Raw genomic sequence first — 25,057 nt, 5'->3', positions numbered from 1 at the left:
GTGTTTTAATTAAGATCACTTCTTAAGGCATTGCTTGTCACGTTCAGTGTGCCTGTGGTAGTATTTTGGTTCATTTTAGGCGTGCCAAGTATTTCACAACATATTGCCTCTTTAGTAAAATGAGAACAATTAGGTCACAGATGACACATTGCCTTGCCACAATGTGCTGAGCTTATTTGCGTTGTTCCTCTATGAATACACCTCTCCAATTCCACACGAACAGCCATCAGCTAAAAAGTATTGCTCCTAAATAACACAGTGGAAGCCTTTTAATGGACTCTCCGTAGTGGTAAGCAAAATGTTTCATTTTCTTTGATCATTTCTGTAACCAAGCCTAATGTAAAATATGTATTTTGATCCTAATTGGGACCAAAAGGGGCTCGAAAGTGTCTACAGTAATTTACTAGTCTGTCTGTAGCAGTGAGTTTGCAATTGAACAATAAGATGATGTGAGATCATTGTGCAGCAATGTTTAGTGATCCAATCAATTGTACAGTTAGCCTTTTGGTTAAGATCAAGTGTACTGTCAGTTCCTGTCAGCCTGGATCTAGTACGTCCATTGTCTGGGGACCATGAATTGGATCGAATTTGAATTGTTTTTTGGAGCAAGCAAGGAGGTAGATTAGGGGCTTGGCCTGTCCACTCTGCACATTGGCTTTGTCACTCTGAGAAAGGAATATGTATGTTTTTAAAGTTACATAGTCAGATTTTAGCAGACACTTTGAATCAGGAATCCATAGAATCTATGAAATCCCTACAGTACAGAAGGATGCCATTCAGCCCATCGAGTCTGCACCCACTCTCTGAAAGAGCACTCTAGCCAGGCCCAACCCTCAGCCAATTGCCGTAACCCCACTAATCCACCTAACTTACAAATCATTGGACACTAAGAGGCTGTATCCTTTGACTTTCCTGATCGCTATCCGCAATTCCACCAACCTTTGTGTCGTCCGCAAACTTACTATTTCAAAATGGTTACATTTTCCTCCAAATCATTTATATGTATTACAAACAGCAAAGGTCCCAACACTGATCCCTGAGGAATGCCACTGGTCACAGCCCTCCATTCAGAAACACACTTCCAATGCTACCTTCTGTCTTCTATGACCGAGTCAGTTCTGTATCCATCTTGCCAGCTCACCTTTGATCCCATGCAACTTCACCTTCTGTACTAGTCTGCCTTGAGGGACCTTGCCAAAGGCCTTACTGAAGTCCATGTCGACAACATCCACTGCCCTACCCTCATCAATCCTCTTCGTCACTTCCTTGCAAAACTCAATTAAGTTAGTGAGACAGGACCTCCCCTTCACAAAAAGGCAAGAAGTGGGGGTGTGGGGATGGCCTTGGCGAGATGTTCGTCTTCGTCAATGACATGTTGAAGGCTCCGGAGGAGATGTCGTAGCTTCTCCGCTCTGGGGAAGTACTGGACAACGAAGGGTACTCTGTCCACCGTGTCCCATGTTTGTCTTCTGAGGAGGTCGGTGCGGTTTTTCGCTGTGGCACGTTGGAACTGTCGATCGATGAGTCGAGGGTCACATCCTGTTCTTATGAGGGCATCTTTCAGCGTCTGGAGGTGTCTGTTGCGATCCTCCTCATCCGAGCAGATCCTGTGTATACGGAGGGCTTGTCCGTAGGGGATGGCTTCTTTAACGTGGGGTAGAAGCTGGAGAAGTGGAGGATCATGAGGTTATCCGTGGGCTTGCGGTACAGTGAGGTGCTGAGGTGACCGTCCTTAATGGAGATGCGTGTGTCCAAGAATGCAACCGATTCTGGAGAGTAGTCCATGGTGAGTCTGATGGTGGGATGGAACTTGTTGATGTCATCATATAGTTGTTTCAGTAATTGTTCACCATGAGTCCAAAGGAAGAAAATGTCATCTATGTATCTAGTGTATAGCATCGGTTGAGGCTTCAACATGTCATTGATGAAGACGAACATCTCGCCAAGGCCATCTCCACACCCCCACTTCTTGCCTTCAAACAACCGCACAACCTCAAACAGACCATTGTCCGCAGCAAACTACCCAGCCTTCAGGAGAACAGTGACCACAGCACCACACAACCCTGCCACAGCAACCTCTGCAAGACGTGCCAGATCATCAACATGGATGCCATCATCTGATGTGAGAACACCATCTACCAGGTACACGGTACATACTCTTGCAACTCGGCCAACATTGTCTACCTGATACGCTGCAGGAAAGGATGTCCCGAGGCATGGTACATTGGGGAAACCATGCAGATGCTACGACAACGGATGAATGAACACCGCTCGACAATCGCCAGGCAAGACTGTTCTCTTCCTGTGGGGGAGCACTTCAGCGGTCACGGGCATTAAGCCTCTGATCTTCGGGTAAGCGTTCTCCAAGGCGGCCTTCACGACACACGACAGCGCAGAGTCGCTGAGCAGAAACTGATAGCCAAGTTCCGCACACATGAGGACGGCCTAAACCGGGATCTTGGGTTCATGTCACAATATCGGTAACCCCCACAGCTTGCCTCCTGGACTTGCAGAATCTCATTGGCTGTCCTGTCTGGAGACAATACACATTTCTTTAACCTGTGCCTAATGCTCCCTCCACTCACATTGTCTGTATCTTTAAGACCTGATTAGCTGTAAAGATTCACATTCTAATCAGTATTCTGTAACTTGATTTTGTGTCTCTGTATGCCCTGTTTGAGAGCAGATATCCACTCCATCTGACGAAGGAGCAGCGCTCCAAAAGCTAATGGCATTTGCTACCAAATAAACCTGTTGAACTTTAGCCTGGTGTTGTTAAAATTCTTACTGTGTTTACCCCAGTCCAACGCCGGCATCTCCACATCATGACCTCCCCTGTAGCCAGTGAGGATACAAAGATTTCTCTCAAGGCCCCAGCAATTTCCTCCCTTGCCTCTCTCAATATTCTGGGGTATATCCTATCAAGCCTGGGGGCTTGTCTACCTTAATGTTTCTGAAGAACTCCAATACCTCCTCCTTTTTGATTTCAACATGACACAAACTATCTGCACACCCTTCCCCAGACTCATCATCCACCAAGTCCTTCTCTTTGGTGAATAGTGACGCAAAGTACTCAAAAGCTTCTTGTACGTCCAGATATACAACATCCACTGGTTCACCCTTGTCCACTCTACTGATCACATCCTCAAAAAATTCTAGAAGACTTGTCAAGCACCATTTCCCTTTAGTGAATCCATGCTGACTTGGGCCGATCCTGTCACCGCTTTCCAAATGCTCAGTTATTACATCCTTAATAATTGACTCCAGCATTTTCCCCACCACCGATGTCAGGCTAACCGATCTATAATTCCCTGTTTTCTTCTCCCTCCTTTTTTGAAAAATTGAGTTACATTAGCTACTCTCCGATCCATTAGAACTCTTTCATAGTCGATAGAATGCTGGAAAATTATCACCAATGTGTCCACTATTTCTCAGACCACTTCCTTAAGTACACTGGGATGCAGAGCATCAGGCTCTGGGGACTTATCGGGTTTTATCCCAGCAATTTCCCCAATATAATTTCCTGACTAATAAGGATTTCCTTCAGTTCCTCCTTCATGCTAGACCCACTGTCCTCTAGTATTTCTGGAAGATCTTTTGTGTCCTCCTTAGTGAAGACAGATCCATAGTATTTGTTCAGTTGGTCTGCCATCTCTTTGTTGCCCATTATGAACTCACCTGATGCTAACTGTAAGGGACCTACATTTATTTTCACCAGTCTTTTTCTCTTCACATATCTATAGAAGCTTTTAAGAACATAAGAACATAAGAAATAGGAGCAGGAGTAGGCCATCTAGCCCCTCGAGCCTGCCCCGCCATTCAATAAGATCATGGCTGATCTGAAGTGGATCAGTTCCACTTACCCGCCTGATCCCTATAACCCCTAATTCCCTTACCGATCAGGAATCCATCTATCCGTGATTTAAACATATTCAACGAGGTAGCCTCCACCACTTCAGTGGGCAGAGAATTCCAGAGATTCACCACCCTCTGAGAGAAGAAGTTCCTCCTCAACTCTGTCCTAAACTGACCCCCCTTTATTTTGAGGCTGTGCCCTCAGTCAGTTTTTATGTTTTCTGCAAGTTTACTTTTGTATTCTATTTCCCCCTTCCGAATTGAACTCTTTGTCCTCCTCTGCTAGATTTTAAATTTCTCCCAGTCCTCAGGTTTGCTGCATTTTCTGGCCAAGTTATATGCCTCGTCTTTGGCTTTAATTCTATCCCTGATTTCCCTTGTTAACCATGGTTGAGCCACCTTCCCCGTTTTACCCTTATGCCAGACAAGGATGGACAGTTGTTAAAGTTCATCCATATGTTCTTTAAATGTCTGCCATTGCCTATCCATATACTATTGTCAATGTCTTAAGTATGTTTCGCCAGCTTATTCTAGCCAATGCATGTCTCATATCATCAAAAGTTAGCTTTCCTTAAGTTCAGAACCCTAGTCTCAGACTAAACTGATCCATCAAAGAAAGTTGTTGGTCTGAGGAATCGGATGATCTCCTATGGGATTGCTTGGAGTCAGTAGACTGGTCAGTATTTAAAAACTCTGCAACTAGCCTGAATGAGTATGCCACTACAGTAACTGACTTCATTAGCAAATGTGTAGAAGATTGTGTGCCAAAGGAGCAAATCTGTGTGTTCCCCAAACGGAAACCATGAATAAACGGGGATATCCACTACTTGCTGAAGTCCAGGTCTGAGGTGTTCAAGTCAGACGACCCTGATCTATACAAGAAAGCCAGATACGATCTAAGGAAATCCATTAAAGATGCCAAAAGACAGTATCGGACCAAGCTAGGGTCCCAGGCTAGCCACACAGATCCCCGCCGACTATGGCAAGCTCTGCAAGACATAACAGGCTACAAGATGAAGGCATGTAAAATCACCCCCACATGCAACGCACCCCTCCCTGATGAGCTCAATGCATTCTATACCCGTTTTGAGCAAGAGATCTGCAAGAGCATGCCGTCCACCCTGGAAGCCCTGGATGTCTTTTGGTGTTCTGGGGTCACCATTGCAGATGTCAGAGCAGCTTTCTCGAAGGTCAATCCACGGAAAGCGATTGGCCCGGATGGGGTTTCCGGACGAGCACTCAGATCCTGGGGGTTTTCGCAGACATCTTCAACCTCTCTTTACAGCAATCTGAGGTCCCTATCTGCTTTAAGAAGACGACAATCATCTCGGTATCTAAGAAAAACCAAGCAGCGTGCCTCAATGACTATCGTCCGGTGGCTCTGACATCCATCATTATGAAGTGCTTCAAAAGGTTAGTCATGGCACAAATCAATTCCAGCCTCCCGGACTACCTGGATCCACTACAGTTTGCCTACTGCCACAACAGGTCCACAGCAGATGCCATCTTCCTGGCCCTGCATCAACCCTGGAACACCTAGATAACAAAGACACCTATGTCAGACTCCTATTTATTGACTACAGCTCATCCTTCAATACCAATATTCCCACAAAACTCATCTTGGCTCCTCCCTCTGCGACTGGATCCTGAACTTCCTAACTCACAGACCACAATCAGTAAGGATAGGAAACAACACCTCCTCCACGATCATCCTCAACACCGGTGCCCCAAAAGGCTGTGTTCTCAGTCCCCTACTATACTCCTTATACACCTATGATTGTGCAGCCAAATTCCCTTCCAATTCAATTTTCAAGTTTGCTGACGACTTCACCGTAATGGGACAGATCTCAAACAATGATGCGACAGAGTACAGGAATGAGATAGAGAATTTGGTGAACTGGTGCGGCGAAAATAATCTCTCCCTCAATGTCAACAAAACGAAGATTGTCATCGACTTCAGGAAGCATAGAGGAGAACATGCCCCTGTCTACGTCAATGGGGACGAAGTAGAAAGGGTCGAGAGCTTCAAGCTTTGAGGTGTCCAGACCAACAACCTGTCCTGGTCCTCCCGATGCCGACACTATAGTTAAGAAAGCCCACCAACGCTTCTACTTTCTCAGAAGACTAAGGAAATTTGGCATGTCAGCTACGACTCTCACCAACTTTTACAGATGCACCATAGAAAGCATTCTTTCTGGTTGTATCACAGCTTGGTATGGCTCCTGCTCTGCCCAAGACCGCAAGGAACTACAAAAGGTCATGAATGTAGCCCAATCCATCACGCAAACCAGCCTCCCATCCATTGACTCTGACTACACTTGCTGCTGCCTCGGAAAAGCAGCCAGCATAATTAAGGACCCCACGCACCCTGGACATTCTCTCTTCCACTTCCGTCAGGAAAATGTCTGAGTTTACGTACCAACTGACTCAAGAACAGCTTCTTCCCTGCTGCTGTCAGATTTTTGAATGGACCTACCATACATTAAGCTGACCTTTCTCTACACACTAGCCACGACTGTAACACTACATTCTGCACTCTCATTTCCTTCTCTATGAATGGCATGCTTTGTCTGTATAGTGCGCAAGAAACACTACTTTTCACTGTATGCTAATACGTGTGACAATAATAAAGCAAATCAAATAAAAAACTGCCCATCTTAAATGAAGAATTCTACCATATTATGGTCAATTTTCTCGAAAGGATCTCACACCACAAAGTTTCTAATTAATCCTCTCTCATTACACAATAGACAGTCTAGGATGGCCTGCTCTCTAGCTGGTTTCAACATATTGATCGAGAAAACCATCCCTTATAAATTTCAGGAAATTTTCCTCCATTGCATTGCTACCAGTTTGGTGCGCCCAATCAATATGCAGATTGAAGTAACCCATGATAACTGTTATGCCCTTACTGCATGCATCTCTAATTTCCTGTTTGATGCCATCCCCAACCTCACTACTACTGCTTGATGGTCAGTACACAATGCCCACTAATGTTTTTTGTCTTTTGGTGTTCTGCAGCTCCACGCTGTCCAGACTAATGCCCTTTCTTACTATTGCATTAATCTCCTCTTTAACCAGCAAAGCTACCACACCCACCTTTCCTTTCCATCTATCTTCTCTGATTATTGAATACCCCTGGATGTTGAGTTCCCATCTGTGGTCACCCTGGAGCCAGGTCTCCATGATCTCAATTACACCATATCCATTAATGACTGTCTGCGCAGTTAATTCATTCACTTTATTGCAAATGCTCCTCGCATTGAGACACAGAGCCTTCAGGCTTGTTTTTTGCTCTCTTAAAATTACGATGTCATGTGGCTCCTTTTGATTTTTGACTTTGGTTTCTCTGCTTGCCACTGTTCTCCTTCCTGCCTTTTGTTTCTGTCCCCACTGATGCGGGATATAACACACGAGAGGCTGGATGTACTCGGGAAATAAAGGCTTTTATTGCCAACAATAACAGAGCTACTATATACAGTATACGATCCCAGACTAAAGGGTCACCAGGCAGAGCAGTGACCTTTATACCTCTCCCAGGAGGCGGAGCCAACTGGGGTGTACCATAGGACTATATTAACAGGTAGAACAGCCCAACCCTAACCCCAACAGTAACATATCTGCAGACTCATAGTACTGGCCAGACCATGGCTCAACACTACCTGGAGGGAACCAACAATGGTTCACCACATTCACCCCTCCTTTGAAAACAAAGGCCGGCGGGGTACAAAACACAGAACAATTGTTCATCTGTCTATAAGTTCAAACGGTCTGGGGGACCGCACCGTCGCTGTGACCTCCTCAACACCGGCGATGACACCGGTTCAGGCAATCGCGGTGACGTTCTCTCCAAGGCGGTGTCCAGCGACTCCTCCAGTGCCTCACGGGCCGGTAGACCCCGAGGTGGTGACAATCCGCTGAACTCGGGCACGCCTTGAAGTGGCAACCATCTCCTGGACTCAGGCAAGCTGTATGTCCATCATGGACTTGTCGAGTCTGTGAGGCTTGGCCTGGTCCAGGATGATCGACGCCACCGTTGGTTCATGGGTGCAACTGCAGGCAGCTGAGATGGTTGATGACGACCCCTGCTGGTCATTCGCGTTCGGTGCTGACCAAAATGGCTGCCCTCATAGGTCGCACGTGGACGTTGGCGGCAAAACCTGCGGCCCCTGCAGGTCGCACGTGTCTTGCGACTCCATCGTTCGGAATGGCGACGTCCTGGAATCGCACGTGGTAGAAGACCTTGAAGACGCAGAAGACAAGGAGGCCGGCTCCGGGGAGTCACATGCCGCACTGCTGTTCTTGGATGGAGGTTTGGACCGGCATACTTTGGAATAATGCCCCTTCTTGCCGCAGGCGGAGCACAACACCGCTTTAGCTGGACATCGCTGCCGAGGGTGTTTCACCCCCCCACAGAAGTAACACCGCGGGCCACCTGGAGCTGCTGCCGTCGTCAGGTCCGAGGCTGGGAACGCAATCGCGCAGTTTTTCGGTCCCGCTGAATGAAGTGGAGTCTGCGACTGCCCTTGCCACACTGTCTCCACGTGGTCGTCGGGGTACATCGCCAGACTTTTGGAGGCCGTTTCTAGAGCATCAGCTAACTGTATGGTTTTAGTGAGATCGAGGTTACCTTGCTCCAACAGCCGAAGGCGGATGTACGAGGAGCCGATTCCCGCCACGAACGCATCTCGAGCTAGGTCGTTCATGTACTGGTCTGCCAACACTGACTTGCAGTTGCAGGCTCTGGCTAGCTGCTGAAGCTCGCACGCGTACTGTTCCGTCGTTTCGCCGGGCTGCCGCCGTCGAGTGGCTAGAAGGTATCGAGCATGGACCTCATTCGGCGATTTGCTTCTTGAGAAGCTCGAGGGCCCCTTTGTAGTCGGTGGCCCCACGGATTGCTAAGTATACAGCGTCGCTTACCCTCGCGTGGAGGACCCGGAGTCTGTCGGCGTCGTCGGTGACCGCTGTGGAGGCGTCGAGGTAATCTTGGAAACACTTCAACCAGTGGTCGCAAATGTTCGATGCTCCCGCCGCACGTGGGTCCAACGTAAGCCGTTCGGGTTTAAGCATTTGCTCCATGTTTTCTTTTGTCGTTGTTTTTTCAAAAAAAAGAATTTACTTGTTGGCAATAAAATTGATGCGCGATATATCACACGAGAGACTGGATGTACTCGGGAAATAAAGGCTTTTATTGCCAACAATAACAGAGCTACTATATACAGTATACGATCCCAGACTAAAGGGTCACCAGGCAGAGCAGTGACCTTTATACCTCTCCCAGGAGGCGGAGCCAACTGGGGTGTACTATAGGACTATATTAACAGGTAGAACAGCCCAACCCTAACCCCAACAGTAACATATCTACAGACTCATAGTACTGGCCAGACCATGGCTCAGCACTACCTGGTGGGAACCAACAATGGTTCACCACACCCACTTTACTTCCCTCTGACTTCCTGCATTAGTTCCCATCCCTCTACCATATTAGTTTAAACTCTCCCCAACAGCACGTGCAAACATTTCCTCTAGGGCGTTGGTTCTGGTCCTGCCCAGGTTCAGACCGTGAGATTTGTACTGGTCCCACCTCCCCAGAACCAGTTTCAATGTCGCAGGAATTTGAATCCCTCAAGCCACATATTCATTTAACTATCCTGACGTTCCTACTCTGACTAGCATGTGGCATAGGTAGCAATCCTAAAATTACTGCCTTTGAGGTCCTAATTTTTAGCTTGACTCGTAACTCACTAAATTCAGCTTGTAGGACCTCATCCCATTTTTTACCTATATCATTGGTGCCTATATACACCACGACAGCTGGCTGTTCACCCTCCCCCTCCAGAATATCCTGCAGCTGCTCCAAGACATCCTTGACCCCTGCACCAGGGAGACAACATACCATCCTGGAGTCTCAGTTGGGTCTGCAGAAATGTCTGTCTATTCCCCTTACAATTGAATCCCCTATCACTGCAGTTCTGCCACTCTGTTTCCTGCCCTCCTGTGCAGTAGAGCCAGTCACCCTGCCATGAACTTGGTTGCTGCCGCCTTCCCCTGGTGAGTCATCTCTCCCAACAGTATCCAAAATGGTATATCTGTTTTGGAGGGAGATGACCACAGGGGATCCCTGCATTGCCTTCCTACTCTTCCTCTGTATGGGGGCCACCTATTCCCTACCTTCCTCAGTAATTTTTATCTGCGGTGCGACCAACTCACTGAACATGCTATCCTTAAATTCCTCAGCATCGCAAATGCTCTAAAGTGAATCCATCCACAGCTCCAGAGCCATCAAACAGGAGCTGCAGTTGGACACACTTCCTGCATGTGAAGGAACCAGGAACAGTGGAACATCGCACAGGAGGGGTATGACACTGGTCTGGGATCTCATGCCATGACTTAACCCTTAAGTTAACTTAATAACAACAAGTACAACAACAAAACAAAAATGAGAAAAAAAGAAAAGAAAAACTCTTACCAGTCACCAGCCAATCACTTATGTGTTGGCTGTGATGTCATGGTTCAATTTCTTTCTACTTCTCTCTTGCCCTTGAGTCTCCCTCACAGGTCCACTCCTCTTGAAGGTGAACACCTCTATCCCCTCAGCACCAAATTGCCACTCAGCTCCAAACTCCCGATACCCTCACTCTGGCTGAATCTCACTTTGGCTGCAGTCTCTCTCCCACTGGTTGTGCGCGAGCTCACTAGACCTGAGGCAGCCAGAAGGGAAACCCAATCCTCAAGATCGCTTGTATGGCAAATATAATATTTATCACAATCACTTTCCCGATCGCCATTATTCCTGCCCCTTGAGATCCTGACTTCTAACCGAGAGGGTGTGATACAAATACTGATGTCCCTCCCACCTGGGCCCAATCTCCAGGCCCTCTGACTCCAGATATCCCTCCCCGACCACTGAATGCGATCCACTGTCCCTTGATTCTTGCCTGACTTCTGATGTCTGCCTCCCTTAGCCATCCAATCCCACACCACTGCCACACTCCCCCTGCCCTCTCCCACCCCCTCCACTGCCCACCTGCCACTGAAGCACCACAAAACTAGCTCTGTCACTTACTTGTGGGCCATTGCATTTTCTAAGGCCAGAATTTGCAGTGCCTATTTGTTCAGCCTCCTCCTTCCACACATTCTCAGTATAACTAGGTTGGAAACATATTAGCTGAGACTCCTCCAACTCCACCATTTGCCAGGACAATTGATGTGATGAGGGCATTAGATGGTGGGGGTGGGGTTGAGGGGTGAGGGGGGGATCTAATTGAAACTTACAGAATACTGAGAGGTCCAGCTAGAGTGGATGTGGAGAGGATGATTCCACTAGTGGGAGAGACTGGAACTCGAAGACACAACCTCAGGGTGAAAGGATGCTCCTTTAAAACTGAGATGAGGAGGAATTTCTTCAGCCAGAGGGTAGTGAATGTGTGGAACTCATTGCCACAGAAGGCTGTGGAGGCCAGGTCATTGAGTGTTTTTAAAACAGAGATAGATAGGTTTTTGATCAATAAGGGGATCAAAGATTACAGGAAGAAGGTAGGAGAATGGGGATGAGAATCATATCCAGCCATGATTGAATGGCGGAGCAGACTCGATGGGCCAAATGGCCTAATTCTGTTCCTATATCTTATGGTCTTAACCTTTTATGGCTGGACTGGATGCTGTTGAGTTTTACCCAATGAAGGGCTCATGAAGAGTTCAAAGTTATGTGGAATTTAGAGTGACTATGAAGAAACGTTTTCTACTAGCGGAAGGATTGGTAACAGAGTACATGGATTTAAGTTCACTGTCAAATGAACTAGCATAGAGATGAGGAGATTTTATTTTTACATAGTGAGTTGCTGTGACTGGAATGCACTGTCTGATAGTCTGATGGAAGTAGATTCATAGAAACTTTGGAAAATGGGGAGTGGTGGTTGACAGAGCAGCAGAATGATGTGGCAGGGAAATGCAAAGAACACCAAGAGTAGCAAGGAATCAAACTTAAAGAATAATTCAAGGTTTACAGGTTCCAACATAGGGAAATAAATAATTGCCAGACCGGTTTCCAGCTTTGCCAACTGCAGTTAACAATACTTCTATGTAGCACCACCAACCATCTGATCCTGGTTTGTGCAAGGTTAAATGTTGTAGTTTTTTTTCTCATAATTTGTAGATCGAGTAATGACAGATACCCTTTTCATTAAAAAATGTTGTCAAAATCTATGTTTTTCTTTTCCTAGCATAGTAACGGCATGTTCATAGTTAATAGCAAACCAGAACATACAAAAAGGAACCTTAATTTAGGAACTTGCTTTTTCACTCCATGGGAGTGAGCTGGGCCTAGTGTATAACCTTGTGTGGTTCTGCTTTTGTAGCTAAAATGCTCAAAAATGGGAAGACTTAATCCCTTCACAAGCTTGTGAAACAACCCAAAATTCGTCACAGACTATGGAGTACTTTGTGAAGTGCAGTCACCATAGTAATGTAGAAAACAATGGCAGCCAATTGATGCATAGTAAGGTCCCACAAACAGCAGTGACCACATTAACCTCTTACTACCTAACTTGGTTGAGTGATAAATATTTATCAAGACATTGGGGAAAATTCCCCTGCTTTTCTTCAATGGTGTCATAGGTCTTTTTGCACCCATTGTATATTTCATTGTCTCTAAGGACTCAGTATCAGCTTCATTGGAACAAATCAACAGTGACTGAATTTACATTCTCAGAATTTACATGCTCAGTCACCTTTGGTTTGCATGTCCATTTTTAAAAAGACATGTCTCATTTAAAAGTTCAATATGTATGTATGTAATTTGAGAGGACATAACCTCCAACATTCCAACATTACTGCAATGCAGTGTCAGCCTACATGTTAAAAGGCAGTTTTACGTCATATAAAACCACTGAAAGGGTTAAGTCTTCAATCAGAACCAAGAGGATGGAACTGTTCTATGGAGCCCTACAGACTAGAAAGATTCAATCCTGATCTACCCTGAAGTTAAGGATCTGATATTTGGCATGTGCTGTCCTAGGCATGGAAGAATGAGGCCCATTATGTGCCTACTACAACTAAGGAGGCAAGAATTTTATTTTCATGACAGAAGGTGTCCTGAGGCTGGACCCAAAAACTGGGGGTAACCCCATGTTATGTTGATGGAGTAAAACCCTAAATTACATATGTACATATTGAACTTCTAAATAAGACATGCCTTTTTAAAAATGGACGTCCAAGCCAAAGATGACTGAATGTGCAAGTTCTGAGAATGTAAATTCAACCACTGTCTGATTTGCTCCAGTGTAGGTGATGATGAGTCCTTAGAGACAATAAAATATCGCATATTTTTTCCAGACAGGGGTGTATCAAAGGCATGAAGCAAACAACTGCAATCTCCTGTGGAGATAATGGAAGCTGAATCATATCCTGTAAGTTATATCACAGACTTGTTTGTGGATTTTCATCTTCCAAGAATACACAGGATATTTAGATGAAAACCCAACTGCAAACATGGTCAGTGTGAACTAATGCTGGGTCTGTCAGGGTGTGTGACATGGAAACAAAACGACAGTAGAGTCCATTGACCACCCCCCCTTCCTACCCCCATCTGATTAGAGTCATAGAGGTTTACAGCATGGAAACAGGCCCATCGGCCCAACTTGTCCATGCCGCCATTTCTTTTTTAAAACCCTTAGCTAATCCCAATTGCCCGGGTTTGGTCAATATCCCTCTATACTCATCGTACCCATGTAACTATCTAAATGCTTTTTAAAAGACAAAATTGTACCCGCCTCTACTACTACCTCTGCCAGCTTATTCCAGACACTCACCATCCTCTGTGTGAAAAAATTGCCCCTCTGGACACTTTTGTATCTCTCCCCTCTCACCTTAAACCTATGCCCTCTAGTTGTAGACTCCCCTACCTTTGGGAAAAGATGTTGACTATCTAGCTGATCTGTGCCCCTCATTATTTTATAGACCTCTATAAGATCACCCCTCAGCCTCCTACTCTCCAGGGAAAAAAGTCTGAGTCTATCCAGCCTCTCCTTATAACTCAATCCATCAAGTCCCAATAGCATCCTAGTAAATCTTTTCTGCACTCTTTCTAGTTTAATAATATCCTTTCTATAATAGGGTGACCAGAATTGCACACAGTATTCCAAGTGTGGCCTTACCAATGTCTTGTGCAACTTCAATAAGACGTCCCAACTCCTGTATTCAATGTTCTGACCGATGAAACCAAGCATGCCGAATGCCTTCTTCACCACTCTGTCCACCTGTGACTCCACTTTCAAGGAGCTATGAGCATGTACCCCTAGGTCTCTTTGTTCTGTAACTCTCCCCAACGCCCTACCATTAACTGAGTAAGTCCTGCCCTGGTTCAATCTACCAAAATGCATCACCTTGCATTTATCTAAATTAAACTCCATCTGTCATTCGTCAGCCCACTGGCCCAATTGATCAAGATCCAATTGCAATTGGAGATAACTTTCTTCACTGTCCGCCATGCCACCAATCTTGGTGTCATCTGCAAACTTACTAACCATGCGCCCTATATTCTCATACAAATCATTAATATAAATGACAAATAACAGTGGACCCAGCACTGATCCCTGAGGCACACCGCTGGTCATAGGCCTTCAGTTTGAAAAACAACCCTCTACAACTACTCTCTGGCTTCTGTCAAGAAGCCAATTTTGTATCCATTTAGATCCCTCACCCTGGATCCCATGAGATTTAACCTTATGCAACAAACTACCATGCGGTACCTTGTCAACGGCCTTGCTAAAGTCCATGTAGTCAACATCAACTGCACTGCCCTCATCTACCTTTTTGGTTACCCCTTCAAAAAACTCAATCAAATTTGTGAGACATGATTTTCCACTCACAAAGCCATGTTGACTGTCCCTAATCAGTCCTTGCGTCTCTAAATGCCTGTAGATCCTGTCTCTCAAAATACCTTCTAACAATTTACCCACCATAGATGTGAGGCTCACTGGCCTGTAGTTCCCCGGCTTTTCCCTGCAGCCTTTTTAAACAAAGGCACAACATTTGCCACTCTCCAATCTTCAGGCACCTCACCCGTGACTATCGATGATTCAAATATCTCGGCTAGGGGACCCGCAATTTCCTCCCTAGCCTCCCACAATGTCCTGGGATACACTTCATCAGGTCCCAGGGATTTATCTACCTTGATGCGCTTTAAGACTTCCAGCACCTCCTTCTCTGTAATATGTACACTCCTCAAGACATCACTATTTATTTCCCCAAGTTCCCTAACATCCATGCTTTTCTCAATAGTAAGTACTGATGAGAAATATTCATTTAGGATCTCACCCATCTCTTGTGGATCTGCACATAGATGACCTTGTTGATTCTTAAGAGGCCCTACTCTCTCCCTTGTTACTCTTTTGCCCTTTATATATTTGTAGAAGCTCTTTGGATTCTCCTTTGCCTTATCTGCCAAAACAATCTCGTGTCCCCTTTTTGCCCTCCTGATTTCTCTCTTAACTCTACTCCTACACCCCCTATACTCTTCAAGGGATTCACTTGATCCCAGCTGCCTATGCATGTCATGTGCCTCTTTCTTCTTCTTGACCAGGGCCTCAATATCCCGAGTCATCCAGGGTTCCCTACTTCTGCCAGCCTTGCCCTTCACTCTAAGAGGATTGTGTTTACCCTGAACCCTGGTTAACATACTTTTGAAAGCGTGCCACTTACCAGACGTCCTTTTGCCTTCCCATAGACTCCCCCAATTAACTTTTGAAAGTTCCTGCCTGATACCATCAAAATTGGCCTTACCCCAATTTAGAATTTTAACTTTTGGGCCAGACCTTTCATTCTCCATAGCTATCTTAAAACCAATAGAATTATGGTCACTGGTCCCAAAGTGAACCCTCACTAACACTTCTGTCACCTGCCTTTCCTTATTTCCCAAGAGGAGGTCAAGTTTTGCCACCTCTCTAGTCGGGCCATCCACAAACTGAATGAGAAATTCCTCCTGAATACACTCAACAAATTTCTCTCCATCCAACCCTTTAATACTATGGCTGTCCCAGTCAATGTTGGGAAAGGTAAAATCCCTGACTATTACCACCCTATTATTCTTGGAGCTATCTGTAATCTCCTTACATATTTGCTGCTCAATTTCCCGCCGACTATTTGGGGGCCTATAGTACAACCCTATCAAAGTGATTTCCCCCTTCTTATTTCTCAGTTCTACCCATATAGACTCATTGGCCGAACCCTCTTTATATCCCCTCTCAGTACGGCCATGATGCTTTCCCTAATCAAAAGTGCAACTCCCCCTCCTCTCTTACCTCCTGTTCTATCTTTACTATAGCATCTGTACCTTGGAACATTGAGCTGCCAGTTCTGTCCCTCCCTTAGCCATGTTTCAGTAATTGCTATAATATCCCAGTCCCACGTACCCATCAATGCCCTGAGTTCATCTGCCTTGCCTGTCAAGCCTCTTGCATTGAAATAAATGCAGTTTAATCCGGACTTCCCTGGCTCACTGTCTTGCTTTTGCTTGATCTGTCTTTACTACTTAATGTGCTCTCTTAAACTTCTGTGCTGTCCTCACACTTCTCTTCTGTCTCCCTACTGCTTTGGATCCCACCCCCCCTGCCAAACTAGTTTAAACCCTCCCTTGTGGCTCTAGCAAATCTCCCCACCAGGATGTTAATCCCCCTCCCTGCTGGTTAGGGAGCATATTACAGCGGTACAGAGGGTGGACAATTTGGAAGGGTCAGGTAACGAGTCACTGTGGGTGGAGCTCAGAAACAGGAAGGGCGCAGTCACTATGCTGGGGGTGTACTACAGACCTCCCAACAGCCCACGGGAAGTTGAGGAACGGATATGTAAGGAGATTCTGGACAGGTGCAGAAAAAATAGGGTTGTTGTAATGGGAGACTTTAATTTTCCTGGTACAGACTGGAAATCGCTTAGGGCTGGGGGCCTGGACGGGGGAGAATTTATAAAATGCGTACAGGAAGGTTCTTTGGAACAATATGTTGACAGTCCAACTAGAGAGGGGGCTATACTGGACCTAGTACTGGGGAATGAGCCTGGTCAGGTCATCAAAGTTTCAGTAGGGAAATATGTGGCAAATAGTGACCACAATTCTGTAAACTTTAGGATAGTAGTGGAAAAAGATGAGTGTTGTCCTATGGGTAAGGTGCTGAATTGGAGGAAGGCTAACTACAGCCAGATTAGGCAGGATTTGGTGGCTGTTGATTGAGAGAGGCTGTTCGAGGGTAAATCCACATCTGGCATGTGGGAGTCTTTTAAGGAGCAGTTGATAGGACTGCAGGACAGGCATGTGCCTGTAAAGAGGAAGGATAGGAAAGGTAGGATTTGGGAGCCGTGGATAACCAGTGAAATTGTGGGTCTAATCAAAAAGAAAAAAGAGGCATACATGAGGTCCAGGCAGCTAAAAACAGATGGAGCACTGGAGGAATACAGAGAAAGTAGAAAAGAACTCAAACAGGGAGTTAGAAGGGCAAAAAGGGGTCACGAAATGTCCTTGGCAGACAGGATTAAGGAGAAACCTAAGGCATTTTATACATACATTAGGAACAAGAGGGTTGTTAGGGAAAGAATTGGACCTCTCAGGGACAAAGGAGGGGAACTATGCTTGGAACCAAAGGAAGTAGGAGAGATCCTAAACGAATACTTTGCATCAGTATTCACAAAGGAGAGGGACATGTTGACTGGTAGTGTCTCAGAGAGATGTGTTGACCCATTAGAAAAAATCTCAATTACAAGGGAGGAAGTGTTAGGTTTTTTAGGAAACATTAAGACAGACAAATCCCCAGGGCCAGATGGCATCTATCCTAGACGCCTCAGAGTGTCGTGAAGGCCGCCACACGACAGCGCAGAGTCGCTGAGCAGAAACTGATAGCCAAGTTTCGCACACATGAGGACGGCCTAAACCGGGATGTTGGATTAATGTCACATTATCAGTAACCCCCACAGCTTTCCCCCTGATCTTGCAGAATCTCACTAGCTGTTCTGTCTGGAGACAATACACATCTCTTTAACCTGTGTTGAATGCTCCCTCCACCCACATTGTCTGTACCTTTAAGACCTGGCTGGCTGTAGAGATTTGCATTCTAATTAGTATTTTGTAACTTGATTTCTGTGTCTGTGCACTGTTGGAGAACAGATATCCACTCCAACTGATGAAGGAGCTGTGCTCCGAAAGCTTATGGTATTTGCTACCAAATAAACCTGTTGGACTTTAACCTGGTGTTGTGAGACTTCTTACTGTGCTTACCCCAGTCCAACGCTGGCATCTCCACATCATGATTAGCCATAGAGGACAGAGGGTAACAGTGGAGGGATCTTTTTCCGGTTGGAGGTCTGTGACTAGTGGTGTTCACAGTAAGAAGTTTAACAACACCAGGTTAAAGTCCAACAGGTTTATTTGGTAGCAAAAGCCACACAAGCTTTCGAGGCTCTGAGCCCCTTCTTCAGGTGAGTGGGAATTCTGTTCACAAACAGAACTTATAAGACACAGACTCAATTTACATGAATAATGGTTGGAATGCGAATACTTACAACTAATCCAGTCTTTAAGAAACAAAACAATGGGAGTGGAGAGAGCATCAAGACAGGCTAAAAAGATGTGTATTGTCTCCAGACAAGACAGCCAGTGAAACTCTGCAGGTCCACGCAACTGTGGGAGTTACAAATAGTGTGACATAAATTCTGATTCTAGGATCGCATGATAAAGACTCAGGAGGAAAAAAGCAGAAATATTTATGTGAAATAGTGTGACATAAACCCAATATCCCGGTTGAGGATAGACTGGATTAGTTGTAAGTATTCGCATTCCAACCATTATTCATGTAAATTGAGTCTGTGTCTTATAAGTTCTGTTTGTGAACAGAATTCCCACTCACCTGAAGAAGGGGCTCAGAGCCTCGAAAGCTTGTGTGGCTTTTGCTACCAAATAAACCTGTTGGACTTTAACCTGGTGTTGTTAAACTTCTTACTGTGTTTACCCCAGTCCAACGCCGGCATCTCCACATCATGACTAGTGGTGTTCCGCAGGGCTCTGTACTGGGACCTCTGCTGTTTGTGATATATATAAATGATTTGGAGGAAGATGTAGCTGGTGTGACCAGTAAGTTTGCGGACGACACGAAGATTGCTGGAGTTGCGGATAGTGATGAACATTGTCAGAGAATACAGCAGGATATAGATAGGCTGGAACACTGGGCGGAGAAATGGCAGATGGAATTTAATCCAGATAAATGCGAAGTGATGCATTTCGGTAGATCTAATGTAAGGGGGTGCTATACAATAAATGGCAGAACCATCAGGAGTATAGACACACAGAGGGACCTGGGTGTACAAGTCCACAGATCCTTAAAGGTGGCAGCACAGGTGGAGAAGGTGGTCAAGAAGGCATATGGCATGCTTGCCTTTATTGGACGGGGCATAGAATATAAAAGTTGGCATATGATGCTGCAGCTGTATAGAACATTGGTTAGGCCACATTTGGAATACTGCGTCCAGTTCTGGTTGCCACACTACCAGAAGGACGTGGAGGCTTTGGAGAGAGTACAGAGAAGGTTTACCAGGATGTTGCCTGGTATGGAGGGGCTTAGTTATGAGGAGAGATTGGGTAAACTGGGGTTGTTCTCCCTGGAAAGACGGAGGATGAGGGGCGACCTAATAGAGGTGTATAAAATTATGAAGGACATAGATAGGGTGAACAGTGGGAAGCTTTTTCCCAGGTCGGAGGTGACAAACACAAGGGGTCACGAGTTCAAGGTGAGGGGGGCAAGGTTCAACACAGATGTCAGGAGGACGTATTTTACACAGAGGGTGGTGGGGGCCTGGAATGCACTCCCAAGCAAGGTGATTGAGGCAGACACGCTGGGATTGTTTAAGACATATCTAGATAGCCACAGGAACAGACTAGGAATAGAGGGATACAAACGAATGGTCTAGTTGGGCACATGAGCGGGCGCAGGCTTGGAGGGCCGAAGGGCCTGCTCCTGTGCTGTATTGTTCTTTGTTATTTGTTCCAGTTCAGATGTAACCCATCCCTCTTGAACAGGTCAGCCCTTCCCCAGAAAAGATCCCAATGATCCAAAAATTTAAATCCCTGCCCCCTGCACCAGCTCTCAAGCCAGGCATTCATCTGCCTAATCCTCCTATTCATACTCTCACTAGCACGTGGCAGCGGTAGTAGTCCTGAAATTACTACTTTCGAGGTCCTGCACTTTAGCTTTCTGCCTAACTCTCTATATTCACATTTCAGGACCTCATCCCTTTTCCTACCTATGTCGTTGGTACCAATATGTACAACGACATCTGGCTGCTCACCCTCCCCTTTAAGAATGTCCTGCAATCGCTTAGAGACGTCCTTGACCCTGGCACCAGGTAGGCAACACACCATCCTGGAGTCTCGATTGCGGCCACAGAAACGTCTGTCTGTGCCTCTAACTAGCGAGTCCCCTATTACCACTGCTCGCTTGCACTTTGCCCGACCTTGTCCCACAGCAGAACCAGCTGTGGTGTCACAGGCCTGGCTACTGCTGGTATCTCCCCCTGACAGGCTATCCCCCTCAACAGCATCCAAAAACGATATACCTCTTTGAAAGGGGAATAGGCGCAGGAGACTCCTGCACTACCTGCCTGCCTCTCCTGGCGGTCACCCATCTACTTGTCTGAACCTGTGGTGTGACAACCTCCTTGTAATTAGTGTCTATCACACTCTCTGCCTCCTGTATGCTCTGCAGTGCATCCACCTGCTACTCCAAGCAAACAATGCAGTCTGTGAGGAGCTGCAACTGGACACACTTCCTGCAGACAAAGTTGTCTGGGAGACCAGATTGCTCCCTAATAGCCCACATCTGGCAGGAGGAGCATGCCACTGCCCTAGCTGCCATATTGCCCTTATACAAGTAAAAGGATAAAAGAATCTCAACTCACCTCTCCCTTGCTTGTGGTCCTCCTGCCAACTTTTATTTTGTATTTTTATTCCAATTCAAGCAAATCAAGTCCAATTCAGAGTCTCAACAAGTTGAGACATTCCCGACCCAAGCTGACAAGACAGGGCTCTCACCTCCTGTCTTGGGCCTGATCTACATGATCCAAGCTGATTGGAGTAGGCATAGCTCCACCTCCAAGGCTTGATCTCATTTGCATCTTAGCCAATAGGCCAAGATGCCACTTTTAAAAATTGCTTCCAATGAAGCTGAAATGTAACCTAATGACTTCAACCAAGCACAGCATGTCAATGCTACACTTGATCTCAGCCAAAAGGCCAAGAAGCAATGGGGTTAGAGGAGCAGGTAGGGAGGGAAACACTGAAGTAGTGTTTGGGGTTTAACTGTCCCTTCACAGCAGCTCCTCCACAAACCACCTTCTGGTCACAGTGACTGCACTTATGCAAATATGACCTGGAACCGCCAATCTCCTTCACTGCTTTGCTGAAATATATCAAATTGTCAAAGCTACAGATGAAAAGGGAGCAGGGTAAACCTGCAGTTAAACTGCAGGACCTTAGAATTTCAAAACCAACTATTCAGCTGCTGAATTCAGCGCTACTGGAATCATAAGTCTAAAACAGCCACATAAGTCTAAAACATCCATTCCTCACAGTCAACTCAAAGACTAATTTGTTTATTCTTTTTAAAAATGTAATTTTGGACTCACTTCTCATTCCTAATCTGTGTATGTGCATGTGTTTTATTATATCCCTCACGTTTAGTAACCAAAAAACTCACTCTTTATATAATTCAAGAAAGCCTAGTTAAATTGACCCCTTTAAAAACAGAAATATATTGGGACTGGGAGAAGGTATCCACAAGGGAAGGGATCCTTTTTGATTTAATATTGTTGTGACCAACCAAGGGATTGAATAAAGAAAGGGAGCGAGTTCATCATTCCTCCAATGCAACCAAAGCTAACCCCACCCCTGTGAGTGAAGGTATCCCCAAAGATATAAGGCAGAACAGGAACACTGGAAGAGCACACACTAGGCAGAGCACTTTAAAAATGACGAGGGGATTTTCACAGTAACTTCATTGCAGTGTTAATGTAAACCTACTTGTGATACTAATAAATAAAAAAAAGGAGCCTCAAAACCCTGCTGAGTGAGCAGGAGGTCGGGCTGTCTGAAACCTTCTTTTCACTTTTCCCAGAGATTCTAGGAAAGTCTTCAAATGGGTACCCCATTGAAGAGAAAACTGCTGTAATAACTTTGAAGGCGACTTGCTGTGGTTCCAAGTTAGAAAGGGGTTTATTCCCAACAACATTTATATATGTACAAACAAGAGTCTGACAGAACTGCAATACACGTTAACTCTCTTCTCCTCCCTGGCTCCAACTTAGGTTCTTTCATGACCCAGGACACATGTCCTTGCACCCGATATGCTTGGCTTCGCGTGCTGCCTCTCCATAGGGTCCAGCCAATCATGTGGCCTTCATTTATCGCCCCCCCCCCCGCCCCCTCTTAGGGGCCATGTTACCACACTCCTGCTCCCCCTAATTCCTGAGTTCACCTATGAATGAAACAAAAGGAACACCATTCAACATAGGCATGTAAGTTACAACAGGCATCAGGAATACCCCAGGAAAAACTCATCATAAGTTCAGTCAGTCAGGAGACTTCAGGACCCTGGTAGAATGTCTCAGTTTTGTGTTGTACTCCTTGGGAAGTGATGAATCTGGACAGATGGTCGCAAAAGATAAACTTATCAGTGCGGGGTCGAGATCCTCCTCAGTAGCTACTGTCTCCTCGGCTACAGAAACTGCTGGTTGCTCCAGTTCCACATTTCGAACAGGGATCCTTTTCTCAGCAACCAATAAACCCGAATCTACTGTAGGGATCGCCTGTTTAATCCCCTGTATCAAGCCAAGTTTCCTTCCTCAAATGATCCACATGTTTCTTGACACGATGACCTTGTATTTCTATAACATAGGAGACTTGTCTTTCCACAATTTTCCCAGCCACCCATGTCATTCCTGTTGTGAAGTTTCTGGCCAGAATTAAATCATCAGAATTTTACTGCCTCGCCCACCACAGAATTGGAGCTGGTGAAGGGCGGACAATGTCACGGAAATGTCCATTGACCTTGGGCTGGAATTTCCGGTCTGTGGCGAGGCCATAGAATCCCGCCATCTGTCTCTTTTTCTCGAGTCATGATTTTCTTTCTCGAAGCTTATCCAGTCTCCATTCTCCGTGCCAAATCTGAGAATATCATATCCAACTGTGTCCGTAAGCAGTGGCCCATTAGTAATTAGGCTGGCATGACCCCTGTGGTTGCATTTGCCGTGATATTGTATGACAACAAGAAACTATCCACATGTTGATGTAAAGGCCTATGAACTTGTTTTTTCATCAATGATTTGAATGTTTGTACAGCTTGTTCTGCTAACCCATTGAAGGCTGGGTGGAAAGGTGCTGGCCTAACATGGCGAATAGCATTTGATTTGACAATTTTTGAAATTGCTCCACTGTGAATGACATGCCATTGTCTGACACAAAGATCCTTGACATGCCATGAATAGCAAATATCTGCCTTAACTTGTCAGTGGTGACAGTGGCCATTGTAGACTTTAGAATGTGCATAAACAAAGATGAAAAACATACTTCCCATGGACAGCCCTGCAAAGACTAAAGGGCGGCACGGTAGCACTGTGGTTAGCACTGCTGCTTCACAGCTCCAGGGTCCCGGGTTCGATTCCCGGCTCGGGTCACTGTCTGTGTGGAGTTTGCACATTCTCCTCGTGTCTGCGTGGGTTTCCTCCGGGTGCTCCGGTTTCCTCCCACAGTCCAAAGATGTGCGGGTTAGGTTGATTGGCCAGGTTAAAAATTGCCCCTTAGAGTCCTGAGATGTGTAGATTAGCGGGTAAATATGTGGGGGTAGGGCCTGGGTGGGATTGTGGTCGGTGCAGACTCGATGGGCCGAATGGCCTCCTTCTGCACTGTAGGGTTTCTATGATTCTATGATTTACTCTTTCCCATGGCCTACCTGGCCATTCCCAAGGATTCATATTCTGATAGTGGCAATGCCTGTTGGACTTCACAACTGGGACATTGACTGACCATTCTTTTGATTTCTTTATTGATTCCCAGCCACAAAACATGACTTTGGGAGAGTGCTTTCATCCTGCTTCAATAAAAGCCATCTCTCTTGGGGTGGCACTATAACACGAGCCCCCCACAATAACACACCGTCCTCACATCTGTTCTTCTCTGCTGGTAAGGTAGTTCTGACTTATCATATTGTCACCCTTGCATCACCATCTTCTTAACTTTTGATAATACTGGGTTTCTTTCAGTCCAAGTTTTTATGTGTTTAGCTGAGACTGGCAAAGTCACTATCAGGTGCAGCGCCAACGCCATCTCTTATGAGACTGATGGTGAAGGTACTGTCTGCGGCAAAGGAAAACGGCTGAGTGCATCCACATTTGCCATTTGTGTCCCTGGGTGAAGCTGGAATGTATAATTGTATGCTGCTAGCAAAAGAGCCCATCTCTGTACCCATACAGAGGCAATTGTCAGCACTGGTTTATCCTCTCTGAATAAACACAACAATGGTTTTTGATCTGATACTAAAAAACAGAGCTGAACTTTGACTGTTGTGGGGAAATTTCAAAAGATGGCCAATTGTGTCTTAAACTAAGACAATATAAAACTCACAAGGCAAACATCTCTGTGCAAAGACGTAACAAAATTTATTTAAGAAATAAGACATAGAACAAACAAACAAACGTACAGCTGACCGGAGACTCACGAAGGATTAAATAGCTCTGGGAATAGAATGACAGAACCTCTCCAAAAGTTCTGAAGTACAGATCAGTTATAGTTTTTTTCTAATCAATAGTTCCACCTTTCATTAGCTTAAAATCAATTTCATTTAATAGTTATACATCAATATAAATCTCTGTCTCGTACCTCACCAACCATATGATACTTAATAGCATGGGGATAACTTATTTGTCCAACTTAGTCCGGACGTGTCTCCCTTTTTGGGTCTGACTATTTCCCCATTCGCTGGTAATGGCAAATGCTACCATGAGGTCAAAGTGGATGTTCCCATCGATTCACTATCAAGTTGAATAGACATGTGTTCCTGCGTCCAGGGGCATATCTATCCTTGTGTCTGGGCAGTGAATGCATCTATTCATTAATGTTGTAAAATACGTTCCCTTATAGGAATCCTCCTGATTAGATTGCTGCTGATTAACAGGT

General features: G+C 45.5%; 1 protein-coding gene and 1 non-coding gene across 2 annotated transcripts in view; one reads left to right on the top strand and one right to left on the bottom strand.

Moving 5' to 3' along the window:
• Positions 1–202: 202 nt before the first annotated feature.
• The window catches only part of LOC144506388 (toll-like receptor 7), a 32,261-nt gene continuing 7,406 nt past the window's right edge, over positions 203–25,057 (top strand). Inside the window, exon 1 of the mRNA XM_078232425.1 lies at positions 203–289. The gene's annotated coding sequence lies outside the window, so the exon portion shown is untranslated. The remainder of the gene's footprint in view (positions 290–25,057) is intronic.
• Positions 20,935–21,133, bottom strand: LOC144506681 (U2 spliceosomal RNA). Its single transcript, XR_013499934.1, has one exon. It is a non-coding gene; the product is annotated as a U2 spliceosomal RNA (small nuclear RNA).

The sequence above is a fragment of the Mustelus asterias genome, chromosome 17, assembly GCF_964213995.1.
Source record: "Mustelus asterias chromosome 17, sMusAst1.hap1.1, whole genome shotgun sequence".
NCBI lineage: Eukaryota > Metazoa > Chordata > Chondrichthyes > Carcharhiniformes > Triakidae > Mustelus > Mustelus asterias.
This window is presented reverse-complemented; position numbering and strand designations above follow the sequence as displayed.